Genomic DNA, 12,905 nt, shown 5'->3' with positions numbered 1-12,905 from the left:
TCCTACAGGAAATTATGGGAAGGAGATGGCATGTAGTAGTGAATATGGTCTTTGATCTCCCTTTCATTCTCTTCTGGTACTTATTAGATGAAAATAAATCATATAAAGCAATTCAGGTATGAACTACTTTGATATAATACAGATATTTTTTGAAAGAAATGAAATATGTCAGAAAAAAATATTTAAATATTATTTTTGTTCAAGAGCTATGATGTGTGCACACGCATGTAATTAATTGAGTAATCCAGCAAACATTTTCTTTGCATATTTTTCAAGAATTCAGATTATATTTTAAATTTTCAAATTACTCTAGTTTTGTGTTTGCATCATAAACATTCCTAACAATTGCAGCTGAAATCCAAGTTCTCTTTAATTAGGCTCTGTCAATATGTATGCCATAGGAAGAAACAGTCCCAGGCATAAGCAGCATATATTATAACTAGATAAATGATAAACAAATAACAATTTTTATCCCAGTTTTGCATACAAAATCTAGGCTTTATAGAAAATTTTAAGCCTCGCCCAAAATCCCATATAATTTTTTCCAGCTTTTCTGCCAGAAAAAGTTGAAAAGATGATCTGTGTGTGCTGGAAGGACCGAAAAAACTGAAATACAGATATTAAAGTACAAAATGGAAGACATGCTCTAAAATTAATTGCATTTTTTTGTCTGGGTATTTGTTCGTGATTTTCAAACATTTGTTGTTTTTATTGTTTTTGTAATGAAAATAATTCTGTATATATGAGTAAAACCAGTCCTAGTTCATAACTGTTTGGATTGATATGCAGAAAAAATATGTATATATACAATGTATATATGCTTGCATATGTTTTTAACATATTTAACATAACATTAACGTAAATACTGTGTTGTATTTGATTTCAAATTTATTTTTAGTTTTCACACAAGCACATTTCAAACATGACTTGTTTCCACCACCTTGCTGTCGTAAAAAACCTGACCCTAACACAGCTTTCAGGAGCATGTTCCTCCATTGTAAAACTAAGCAGCTCCTTTTGTGCATCCTTCTGCTAAAATAATATATGAGCTCAAAACCGAGCTGTGATGCCTGAAAACGGATAACGATGGAGCTTGGTGACAGCTATGGACCCAAAAGCCAACCACCACTGATGGGATGCTTCATGCTTCACAGCTGAATTTAGCTGGTTGCAGCGTAAACACTGACAGCTGATTTGTTCCTTTGTAACCAAATGAGAGAAACAGTCAATTTTGCAGTGCAAATCCCTTGACCTCAGGACAAGGTGAACTGTTCCTGAGATGGCCCAGTTTCTCTCCCGTTGATTACAAGGGGGGTATGGCTGACTAGAGCAGATGTATTGTGTACGTTGGGTGAGATGATTCCCACCCTTGGTGTCTATTCAATTAGCTATCCATCGATGAGAGCGATTACAACACGCTGTTTTTCAGTCACTGCTCGATGAGCAATGGTCACTGCATGGGTCGCTTAGACAACCGCCAACACAAGCGGTGTACGTTACCAAGTGTCTTTAACTCATCCTGATTCCTCAAAGACCACAGGGTCACCTTAGGATTGCGGTGCTACAGCTCTACTACAGCACTGGTAATAGCCCACAGGGATGAGTCTATTAATTGGAGACTTCAGACATTTGCCCTGGGCACCGTCACTCCACGCTACACTGACATATAAGTGAGGGAAAACTGCATATTTCAGTTATATTTCAACTCGTTTCCTTAATTTTGCTTCCAACATCCAAACTTCAGCTTCCTGTACAACATGGCTTTAGGGCACCTTCTATCACCAAAAAAGAATTAAGAAATGTTAGGATTTGCATAAGCTTTTTTTTGTATGGCTGCCATGCCAAAAAAGAGGCCAAGAATGACATTCACTGAACCCCATATAAACATAAAATACAAAATACTAAAACAATTATATTGAAAATATTGAGAAAAAAAAAGAAAACAAAAAAGCAGCTGAAGATATGAAATTGGTATCTTCAGGGGAAAAAAAAACCCCACTGTAATTTCAACTTTAAAAACTTGTATGAGGATGTTAATTTTCAAGGAATGAAATAAACTTAATGATCACTGTACAAAGGCTGAACAGGGACATGGTTAGGATCTTTTCCTGATTGTTTTAGCTGTCTCAGCATGAGCCTTTAGACTTTTAACTTCTCCTTTGTCAGTTACAAAAATGACTTCTCTATTCCTCACCCTTCTCCGGTTCTCGCAGACTTTACTGGTATATAGGTTCATACAAATGGTTTGCTTGTGGTCTGTGTATCACACATTTGCTGCAGTTCTTCCGAGACAGAGGTGCTTATGTACTGAGACAACATTTGTTTCAAATTTAAGAGTGCCTTTGCCTGACTAGGACACATGAAATCATAATCCCAAACAGTTTTACCCGTAAGATTTTAATTACCTTACAATCTTATATATATGCTAACTATTGTCAATATTCATATGTAGATGCCATTTTAATTTCATCTTACATAAAGTAAAAGTGCATAGGAGTATTTTGAATGAGAACAGAATAAACATTGTCATCATTCATCCATGAAATGTTTATTCCTTTTTTATGTCTCCATGACTCATGCTGAATTGTATATTACCCCTCAATGAGTTCTATGGCGGCCCTTTGGCAACTTGGAGAAAGAAGCAATTTAAAGATACATAAAATGTATATCTGCAGTTCTGATTTTCTTAGTTTGTACCAAAATGGATGTCATTTACAAGCTATGAAGTGGAGCGGCCAGGCAAGGAATAGGCCGGAATTCTCTCTTCGTTAGCTCTGTTAATAGGTCTTCTAGTGTTTCCAGGGCTTCGTTCATGCACGTATGTATGCAAGTAGGTACATATAATTTTTAAAACTGCCAGGCTGTTCTGTTTTCCCCCTACATGTTTAAGGATCACCCGGGTTTTTCTCTACTCAGCAAGTTGGAATTAATTCACGTGCACTTCAGTTAGGTTTGCATTGAAGAATCCAGAAAATCTAATTAGATTTTCAAGAGATCCTTTGAACAGAGATTCATGAGACCTCATCCAGATATTTCTTGCAGAAGTTCTTAGAACCACCAGGAAGCTTTTTTTGTAAGTGGACCAACATTTGTAATGAATGCTTCACACACACGAGCCTACTCAGTAAACCTGTCATTACAGAGAACACCACTGAATCGCTACAGGCATTTTATTCAGTTTTAGTTGAAGTTTGGAAAAGGTATGCTGATGGCTGTTGGTTTAGTGTTTGGGGTTTTATTTTAATTTTCCATTGCTGGTTTGTAGTCCTTTTCAATATTGCTGGGGGGCAGTATTTGTATTGTGAAGCAGTTCTGAGAGCAAACTATTTTCATATTTACAAGAAAATTGCATATGCAGGCACAGTTGGCTAAGTTGTACAGCAGAGGTATCTGTTTTGCTTCAAGATAAATATCTATTGTATTTCACTTTGCCATTTTTTTCCTCAGCACCAGTTTTTCAAGGGTTTTCAGTTCTTACTCTTTTGTCTTTTGGTGAAAGAGTATGAACCAAGATAACAGGAATTAGGTTTTTCTAGCCCATGCAGGTATGGAAACTAAAAAGTCCAGGCCAGGGCACTGCTGTCCTGGCATGGAGCAGTACTCCACAAAGTCCACTTTCCAGAACAGCGGGGAACAGCAACACGCAGTACGGCATGCTAGAGGCAGGTTGCAACAGGCAGTTCGGTGATTTCAGAATTTGATTTAACTTAACCTGTCTGAATTCTTCCCCATAATCCTGGACTTGTTGAATTGTTTAATTACTGACTCTACAGTGAGAACAGTTGTTCAGTGCCAGCATTTGTCACTGCAGTGCATTTTCTCTGACTTTGTTATGCTTTCCTTTCAGGAAATGCCCTACATACAATGTAATATTCATGTGTCACTCACTTTCCATGGCAAATGTCTACTAAGTGACTTCTCCAAAATATTTACACAGATCTGTGGCCTAATGTGTGGATTAAAGGTACAAAAGATAATTGGGATTAATTACAATACATTATTGGTGCATGAAGCTACACGTTCAGGAAAATTTGCCTGCCAAAATAATTAAATACTTCTACTGTTATGTATTTCTAATTGAATATAATTTTCAGCATCTTAACGTGTCTACAGCTCTTGACAAGTTGCAGCTGTACTTGTACTTCTAACATAGAAAAATATACTACTTTAAAACTAGCTCAGCATTATGGCGGAAATTCTATTCCATTGTTTGATTCCCTGAGGTCAAGACGGCATGAAGTTGAGCTTTTTTCATTCCTAAATACTCTGAGTACCTTAAAAAAAACCTTACAGATAAATCTCTCTCATCACGCTTCCTCTTAAAAAGAATTAAATCTACCCCAATGCTAAAACAATTAAATACAGGCGGTAATCTAATCCTCTCATTGCAAACTTAAAAAATAATCTTCATTTTGTTGAGCTTGCTAAGAAGAATACCCAACTTTCAAGGATAGAAAAGTTCTCTATTACACTGACAATCCATCAGCAATGCCCATTCTATCACACATTTTCTTTCTTCCTCTGCTCAGAAACATGATACAAATGGCTTGTATTGTCTCAAGCTGTGTTTATGACACAAGCTGTGGCAGGAAAGAAAAGTTAGTTGTTATAACTTTTTGGGGGGAGGGGATGTCTTTTACAAAAATCTTAGAATAGATCCATGAGCAGTCATGGTTTAAACAGGTTTTCAGTCGCACAGCTTATTTCATTTGGGGAACTGTTAGAACACTAGCAGAAAAAGCATGGGGGGGGGTTGCTGTAGCATATGCTCTTACAATATAGCTCTCATGTCCGTTCCATACATCACTGTATTCTAATGCATTACACAGGTATAGAATGGTAAATTTAAGAATATACGTAGAGTGCTCTCCCAGCTAGGTTGCTTCAGTGAAGTGCTATTTCCCTCACAGTTTTGGTGGCTGGCCTTCTACTTGAGCTAGTAGCCTGAACAACTCATACAGACTGGATGAGGAACTATAAACCCTGCGAAGTTCACTGGAGGTGGAAGTCTTGCTAAGCTGGTCGCTCCCTTTTTACCCTGAAGAAACCACTGTTGGTGGTAGGAACCTTTAGCCACTTGGGATCTCATTTGCCAGGCGAGAAGCATGATGGAAGGCATATGGTAACTATATCTACCTTGTAGCTCAGCAGTCAAGAAGTTAGAACACTTTCCTGGGAAGTGATACACCTGGCTTATAGACCCCACACAACCTAAAAGTGAGTCAAGCCACTTCTTCCACCTGGCAGATAATTCTTCTAATCAGCCGCCCACAAGGTATCTTGGGTATGGATGCTCCGGGGCACTCATCCTGAACTTGGTACCCTGCGCAGCTGGGGAGTCGAGGGTGATGCTCCCCAACTGAGCAACAAGCGCAAGTTTCTCAGTACTGAATTGCCATCCTAATTCCCAGATCTTTCAGTCATCATCTGTACAATAAAAAGAAATGGCAAGATACCTCTAATTATTCTCTCTTGTCATTCCAAGTTGTTCAGTCACTACTGAATGGCTAGCTAACTAACTGGGGAAATAAAAACCTATCGCGCGCTGAAAATCTCCGGAGAAGCAGAATGACTATCCTGCCCACACCGCGCTCAGCTGCAGCATGGGCGCACAGCCGGCAGTGCCTCAGCCAGCTAGCTTCAGCCCCAGACAAGCCACACTTAGAGCAGTCCTCTACGGTGTTTTATTCAAAGTTAGATTGAAATCCCTCAGCTGATGTTGCAGTCATGTAAAACCAGGCCCATCTAGCACTTTGCAGTAGAAATTATAGAGCTTTTGTTTCAGAGATGCCTTCCCCATTTTCGGTGGTTCTGTCTATGGGTTTGATTCAGTAAGTACACTTAGGGGAAGACTCCTATTTTTAAGTATTAATAGTGTAATTTAATGCCAAAAGTGTGTGCATCTTTAAATAATATGATGAACAGCACATGCTGCGAATTATGCTACCTAATACGTTTACAGTAACTCTCTCTTTTTACAGGACATCTGCAATTCAGAGGTGCTTATTACCTCTTTCCATCATTTGGGGTCATAAGATGAACATAAAATGTTTCTTCCCTTCTGAGTATTTTGAGCTGAGTACTTCTGTCATACTGGTCTCTCCTCATTTTTTTTTCCTTTATTTCCCCTGCAACACAATGAGTTAATCATTCTCAGACAGTACGTCTACAGAAAAATATCATTCTTTAGCAGACTTTTTTAAGTGTTCTTCTAAGGTCATCTTAATAATTCTTCATCTGCAGTGTGGACATTCACATGATGTTCAACATTCCTCCGAGAGACCACAGTTTAAGCTCTCTCATTTGTTCCTCTATGCCCTTTTGAAGTATTTATCTTGTAGTCATACAGGAAGGTTGAACATATGTGATATTTTAGTAATCTCAGGAGAATGAATAACATAAAATTCATGCTCTGCAGAACTGCATTTGGAAGATACTGAACCAAAACTTTTCAATCAATATCTTACTGTTTTATCTATGGCAATGCAACTGTTTGTATTTAAAGTAAATCTGGAAACATTTTTATATTCTTGCTAATCTTCATAGCTGAACACCATTCTTCTATCTAGGTTCTGCTGATGCACTCATCATCCAGTGACACGGCCCGGGGAGGGGAACCCAACAGCCGGACACAATTGCTCAGCCTAGCAAAAGTCATTGAGGTTGTATCCTGGCCAAAGGAGAGGCTTCACACTATACGTGGGAGATAGCCTGCTTCTGCAACTGGTGATCAGTTGCCGTATGAAAAAATGTAACGAAGACACACCCTAAACAGTAAAATGGAACTCACGATAAACATATGCAGACAGTCGTTCTTTTCTAATCAAAATTCACACCCTCTAGGATATTTTAAACTGCCTTTTTTAAGAAGAGATTTTTAGTTTGTGAAAATGAAATCCAGTTGTATCACAAGATTTATTCTTAATACTTAGCTAATATAAACTATTTCTGTCAGGTCTCCTTGTACAGCCTGAGCAGCTCAGACATAACCACAAAAAAAATCCCTTTTGGAGACTAATTTATAATCTCGTCTGGTGTGTGCATATGCATCTGTCAAAGGATATTTGTCACCTGATTACCAGGTTTCAACTACAGACTAAGAGTCAGGTTTTCAGTTCTGTCTTGAAAGCTCCAGCCATATTTATGTGTCAACATTATTTTGCTAGAAACTTTGTAAATTATGAAGTAAAAAAACCCAAGGAAGCCATAAATGTTGTTTTAACATTTAAAGAGAAGGTGATAAAAAATCAAGTGATTACTACTTTGGCAGCAGTAACAGATCCTCTAACTAAATAAACACATAGCAATTTATGAAACTGAGTTGTCTCAAGGCTTCTCAGCAGTGTGGGCAAAATAGAATTTCAGCACTTCAGAAATGAGGAACCAGGATGAGGATGCTTATGCCATGGTAAGGAGAGGTAAAGGAAACACGGAAGGGCAGGAATAGGAGCAGGCATGGATATACCGCCCTTGGAAGCTTGGGACAGTTGGACTGGATGACTACAGGGAATCCCCCTTCTCAGCTCCAGCAGGTTTCCTCAGCAATTTCCCATCCCACGTCCTCCTTTTGTAGCTGAGAGAACCAGTAAAGTAAAAGTCAAGATGGTTTTGTGCCAATTACAGTAAATGTTAGTCATGTGAAAAAAAAAGCCAAATCCCAAAGATTATACCAGAAAGTAAGTTAGGAAATCTACATTCTGAAGTATTCCCAGGGAAACAGAATATCTTTTGGTCCTGTCCCACTCCCATTGAACTCAAATGACAAAATTCCCACTGGCTTCATGGGAAACAGAACTAGAGCCTATTTTATGAGATGAGTAAGTATGTTGTATTGAAATTTCATGATTAATTTTCAAATGTAAGTTCAAAAATGAGTTCTGCTGTTTCAGATTTTAAGGTTACATAAACACTCAGAAAGCTGACAATAAGGGATTATTGAAAAGATTTGGATATGGAGAATAAGATAATTTAATGACCATGTAATTTTACGCATATGCTCAGGAGAAAACAAATGCATCAGTGTTGTAATTATTAAAAGACACAGGAAGTATCAGATACATCTTGTTAGTATAGCTGGTGTACAATAAAATGTTGCCCTTCTCTCATTAACAGGATTAGACAATATCAAACAAAGAATGCCTTCAGATAACTTTCTAGCAGTAGTGAAAGGTCATTTGGACTTTATACAATATGGAGAGACCAGAGTCTCACTGATTTTTTTTTTTTTTTCCCAGAACCTGGTGAAAAAAAATCACCTTCACATACGCAGGCTCTCTATGAAACAACTTTCTGACAAAATAGTTGCCTTTGTCCAGCCTTAGCCAACCTACTGACATTGGCCTTTGAATGCCAAAGGTTTTATACAACAAATGAGAACACCAGTCCTGAAGCTTATTTTATCTTCCACTTCCCTACCAAAAACTGTGTCTGAGTAATTATGTTCTGAAATATGACTGTAGTTTAGTTTTCAGAACTTATTTTGAATTTGGGGAAATTCAGTTCTTTTTAAAAGCAGACTGAGGGGCCCCAAACCCTGTGTTTATGTCAGCCAAGCAAAGATGAAGATTCTCTGGTTCAGAGGAGAGGAGGAGACAGCTCTTTTTCTCACCCTTCTCTTGAAGCAAGCAGTTCTTTTGTCTTCCTGTCCTTAAAGAAAAACAGGCCTTCTAATAAAGTGCAGGGGCTTACACAAAAATAGCTCAGCAGACTGATACCTACAGGTTGCTTCTAGTTTATGCTGAAAGCAACAATTGAAGGAAACACCTATTTTTCCATCCCAAAACTCAACTATCAAGTGAATCCACTTGAGTCAACAAGGAATTTTTTCACTGGGGCCATCAGGACTTAGAGCAAACAAGCAAAATCTGATGGAATCTTATGTTCACAAGGGACTTAAGTTTTACTCTAAAATGTAAACTCTCAGTGTTCAAATGAGTTACAATTTAGGGAAAAAATGTTCTTTCATCCCCTGGCTATAGGATTTTCTTGAGAACCTCTTTGTCTTTCCTGTTAAAACTTTCATAGGCAAGTCTCATTTTTCTCCTATGAGTAGAACTAGCAAAAGTAATAATGAATAATAATCTGATCAGGGCCTGCCAGCAAGCCAGGACTCCATGAGCCTTTCATACAGAGATTAGGAGTTTTGACTCTTTCCTTTGATCTCTAGTCTTGCCCTTGGCAGTTGAAATATTGCCAAACAGACCTTGACAACTCTTCATGTCCACTCTGTGCTCATATGCTCAGGCTTCAGTGAAACTGTGCTGTAATTAAATCTGTCTCTATCAACAATCCTAAGAGATTTCTTAGGCTGTGGGGCAGGATGAAACATTTCTGGCTTCTGGTCCATTTATATAATGGCCACAGGTTGAAATTAGAAGTCTCAAGGATTTACCTTTCTCTTGCTTATACAGAATCTTAGATTCACCATAAAATGAAACAGAACATAGCAGAAACAAATCAAAATTAATACAACAGCAACAAATAAAAGGAATATACAGAAAATTAGGGTCAAATCTAAAGTGCTGCTAGAGTTAAAAGCAAAATATCTAGATACTTCACAATTGAGCTGATTTTGATTAAAATAGTATGAGCGACAATACATTTTGTGAATCTGTACCTTTGTAAATTATCTTTCTATTTTATTGCAGACATTTCAGATATTTTTTCTTGGAATGAACAGCTGAACAAAAGAAAAGATTCAATTAATTCCAATAGGTGACTATAACCTGAGCAATCAATTGCTATTTTCTGCTATAACTTTTGCTCCATGAAGTGACTATCTCAAGTAGTAGGGTATGTCATACATACCCATTTTCATCTTTATCAAAGACCACAGGTTTCTCAGACTTTTTCTCTCTCTCTTTTTCTTTTTTTCTTGTACACAATTTTCTACCAATTTACAAGAACAGAAAGTTATTTGGAAAGAAACAAGAAATATTTCTATAGGGTAGACTATTAGTTTTAATTTAATTATGACTAATGTTTTGTCTGTGGTCAGTCTCCCTGAGTGCTATCAGTCTGCCACTGTTAGTAGTTTATTTTCTTGAACCTGGTCTTGCAAAAAAAAGTACTTTTATACTTTTACTTTATCCTTATACTGTAAGATGGTATATATGTTTATTGCTTCAACTTTGAACATAAAAACTCTCATAGCTACAGTGAACTCATTACTCTGGAGTACAGCAAGTGTCCAAGATTTTATGTAATCTGAGTAGAAAATTCTTAATTGGTTTTCCCATGGACTTTTATTAAGGAGATAACACATTCATTTGAAAATCATCATCACTTCCACATGCTTGTCATCTCCAGGCTGCATTACTATAAGCCATTATATCTCTGGCTCTAGCTGGGAGCAGGGCAGAGCTCCAGCTGGGTGGAATGGGACAGACAGCTCCTCAGTTAGATGAGTCACTATATTTTCCTTGTAGCTCTAATTCATCCATCAGCTCCTAATCACTTCCCACTCCCTGTTCAAGAAGTTGTATTGCAGAGCTTCCTAACAAATTCAAGAATGTATCAACACTTTGCCTCCAGCAATATTATTTCCAGATCTGCAGCACATTTATCATTTAATCATAGAATGGTTTGGGTTGGAAGGGACGTTAAAGATCATTTAGTTCCAACCCCCCTGCCATGGGCAGGGACACCTTCCACTAGACCAGGTTGCTCAAAGCCCCATCCAACCTGGCCTGAACACTGCCAGGGATGGGGCAGCCACAACCTCTCTGGGCAACCTCTTCCAGTGCCTCACCACCCTCACAGTGAAGAACTTCCTCACATCTAATCTAAATATACCCTCTTTCAGTTTAAAGCCATTAGCCCTTGTCCTATCACTACATGCCCTTGTAGAAAGTCCCTCTTTGGCTATCTTGTAGGCCCACTTTAGGTACTGGAAGGGTGCCATAAGGTGTCCCCAGAGCCTTCTCTTCTCCAGGCTGAACAACCTCAGCTCTCTCAGCCTGTCCTCATAGGAGAGGTGCTCCAGCCCTCTGATCATCTTCATGGCCCTCCTCTGGACCCGCTTCAGCTGTCCCTGTCCTTATGTTGGGGTCCCCAGAGCTGAACACAGTACTGCAGGTGGGGTCTCACGAGAGCGGAGAGGCAGAATTGCCTCCCTCGACCTGCTGGTCACGCTTCTTTTGATGCAGCCCAGGATACAGTTGGCTTTCTGGGCTGCAAATGCACATTGCTGGCTGATACTCAGTTTTTCATCCACCAGTACTCCTTCTCCTCAGGGCTGCTCTCAATCCACTCATTGCCCAGCCTGTATCTGTGCTTGGGGTTGCCCCGACCCATGTGCAGGACCTTGCACTTGGCCTTGCTGAACTTCACAAGGTCCACACGGGCCCACCTCTCAAGCCTGTCCAGGTCCCTCTGGGTGGCACCCCTTCCCTCCAGCGTGTCGACCCCACCACACAGCTTGGTGTCATTGGCGAACTTGCCGAGGGTGCACTCAATCCCACTGTCCAAGTCGCCGACAAAGATGTTAAGCAGCGCCGGTCCCAATACCGACCGACCCCTGAGGAACACCACTCGTCACTGGTCTCCACTCAGACATCGAGCTGTTGACTGCAGCTCTTTGAGTGCGACCATCCAGCCAATTCCTTATCCACCAAGTGGTCCATCCATCCAATCCATGTCTCACCAATTTAGAGACAAGGATGTCATGCAGGACAGTGTCAAATGCTTTGCACAAGTCCAGGTAGATGACACCAGTTGCTCTTCCTTTATCCATCAACACTGTAACCCCATCGTAAAAGGCCACCAAATCTGTCAGGCACGATTTGCCCTTAGTGAAGCCATGTTGGCTGTCACCAATCACCTCCTTGTTTTCCATGTGCCCTAGCAGTTTCCAGGAGGATCTGCTCCATGATCTTGCCGGGCACAGAGATGAGACTGACTGGCCTGTAGTTCCCCAGGTCTTCCTTTTTTCCCTTTTCAAAATGGGGGTTATGTTTCCCCTTTTCCAGTCAGTGGGAACTTCCTCTGAGTGCCACAACTTCTCAAATGTGATGGATAGTGGTTTAGCAGCTTCATCCACTGGTTCCCTCAGGACCCATGGAGGCATCTCATCAGGTCCCACGGACTTGTGCACCTTCATGTTCCTTAGATGATCTTGAACTTGCTCTTCTCCTACAGTGGGCAGTTCTTCATTCTCCGTGTCCCTGCCTTTGCCTTCTGTGACGTGGGCGGTGTGGCTGGAGCACTTGCTGGTGAAGACTGAGGCAAAAAAGTCGTGGAGTACCTCAGCCTTCTCCATATCCTGGGTAACCAGGTCTCCCGTTTCCTTCTGGGGAGGGCCCACATTTTCCCTGTCTTCCTTGTATCACCAGCGTACCTATAGAAGCTTTACTTGTTGCCCTTGACGCCCCTGGTGAGATTTAATTCTATCAGGGTTTTAACTTTCCTAACCTGATCCCTGGCTGCTCGGACAATTTCTCTGTATTCCTCCCAGGCTACCTGTCCTTGCTTCCACCCTCTGTAGGCTTCCTTTTTGTGTTTGAGTTTGTCCAGGAGCACCTTGTTCATCCATGCAGGCCTCCTGGTGTTTTTGCCTGACTTCCTCTTTGTTGGGATGCATCGCTCCTGAGCTTGGAGGAGGTGATCCTTGAATATTAACCAGCTTTCTTGGGCTCCTCTTCCCTCCAGGGCTTTATCCCATGGTACTCTACCAAGCAGATTCCTGAAGAGGCCACAGTCTGCTCTCCTGAAGCCCAGGACAGTGAGCTTGCTGTGCACCCTCCTTGCTGCCCTAAGGATCTTGAACTCCTCCATTTCATGGTCACTGCAGGCGATGCTGCCCTTGAGCTTCACATTCCCCACCAGCCCCTCCTTGTTGGTGAGAACAAGGTCCAGCATAGCACCTCTGTTGCCTCCTCTGTCACTTGGAGAAGGAAGTTATCATC

The sequence above is a fragment of the Aquila chrysaetos genome, chromosome 26, assembly GCF_900496995.4.
Source record: "Aquila chrysaetos chrysaetos chromosome 26, bAquChr1.4, whole genome shotgun sequence".
Classification (NCBI taxonomy): Eukaryota; Metazoa; Chordata; class Aves; order Accipitriformes; family Accipitridae; genus Aquila; species Aquila chrysaetos.
The sequence above is the reverse complement of the archived record's forward strand: the minus strand, read 5'-3'. Positions refer to the sequence as shown.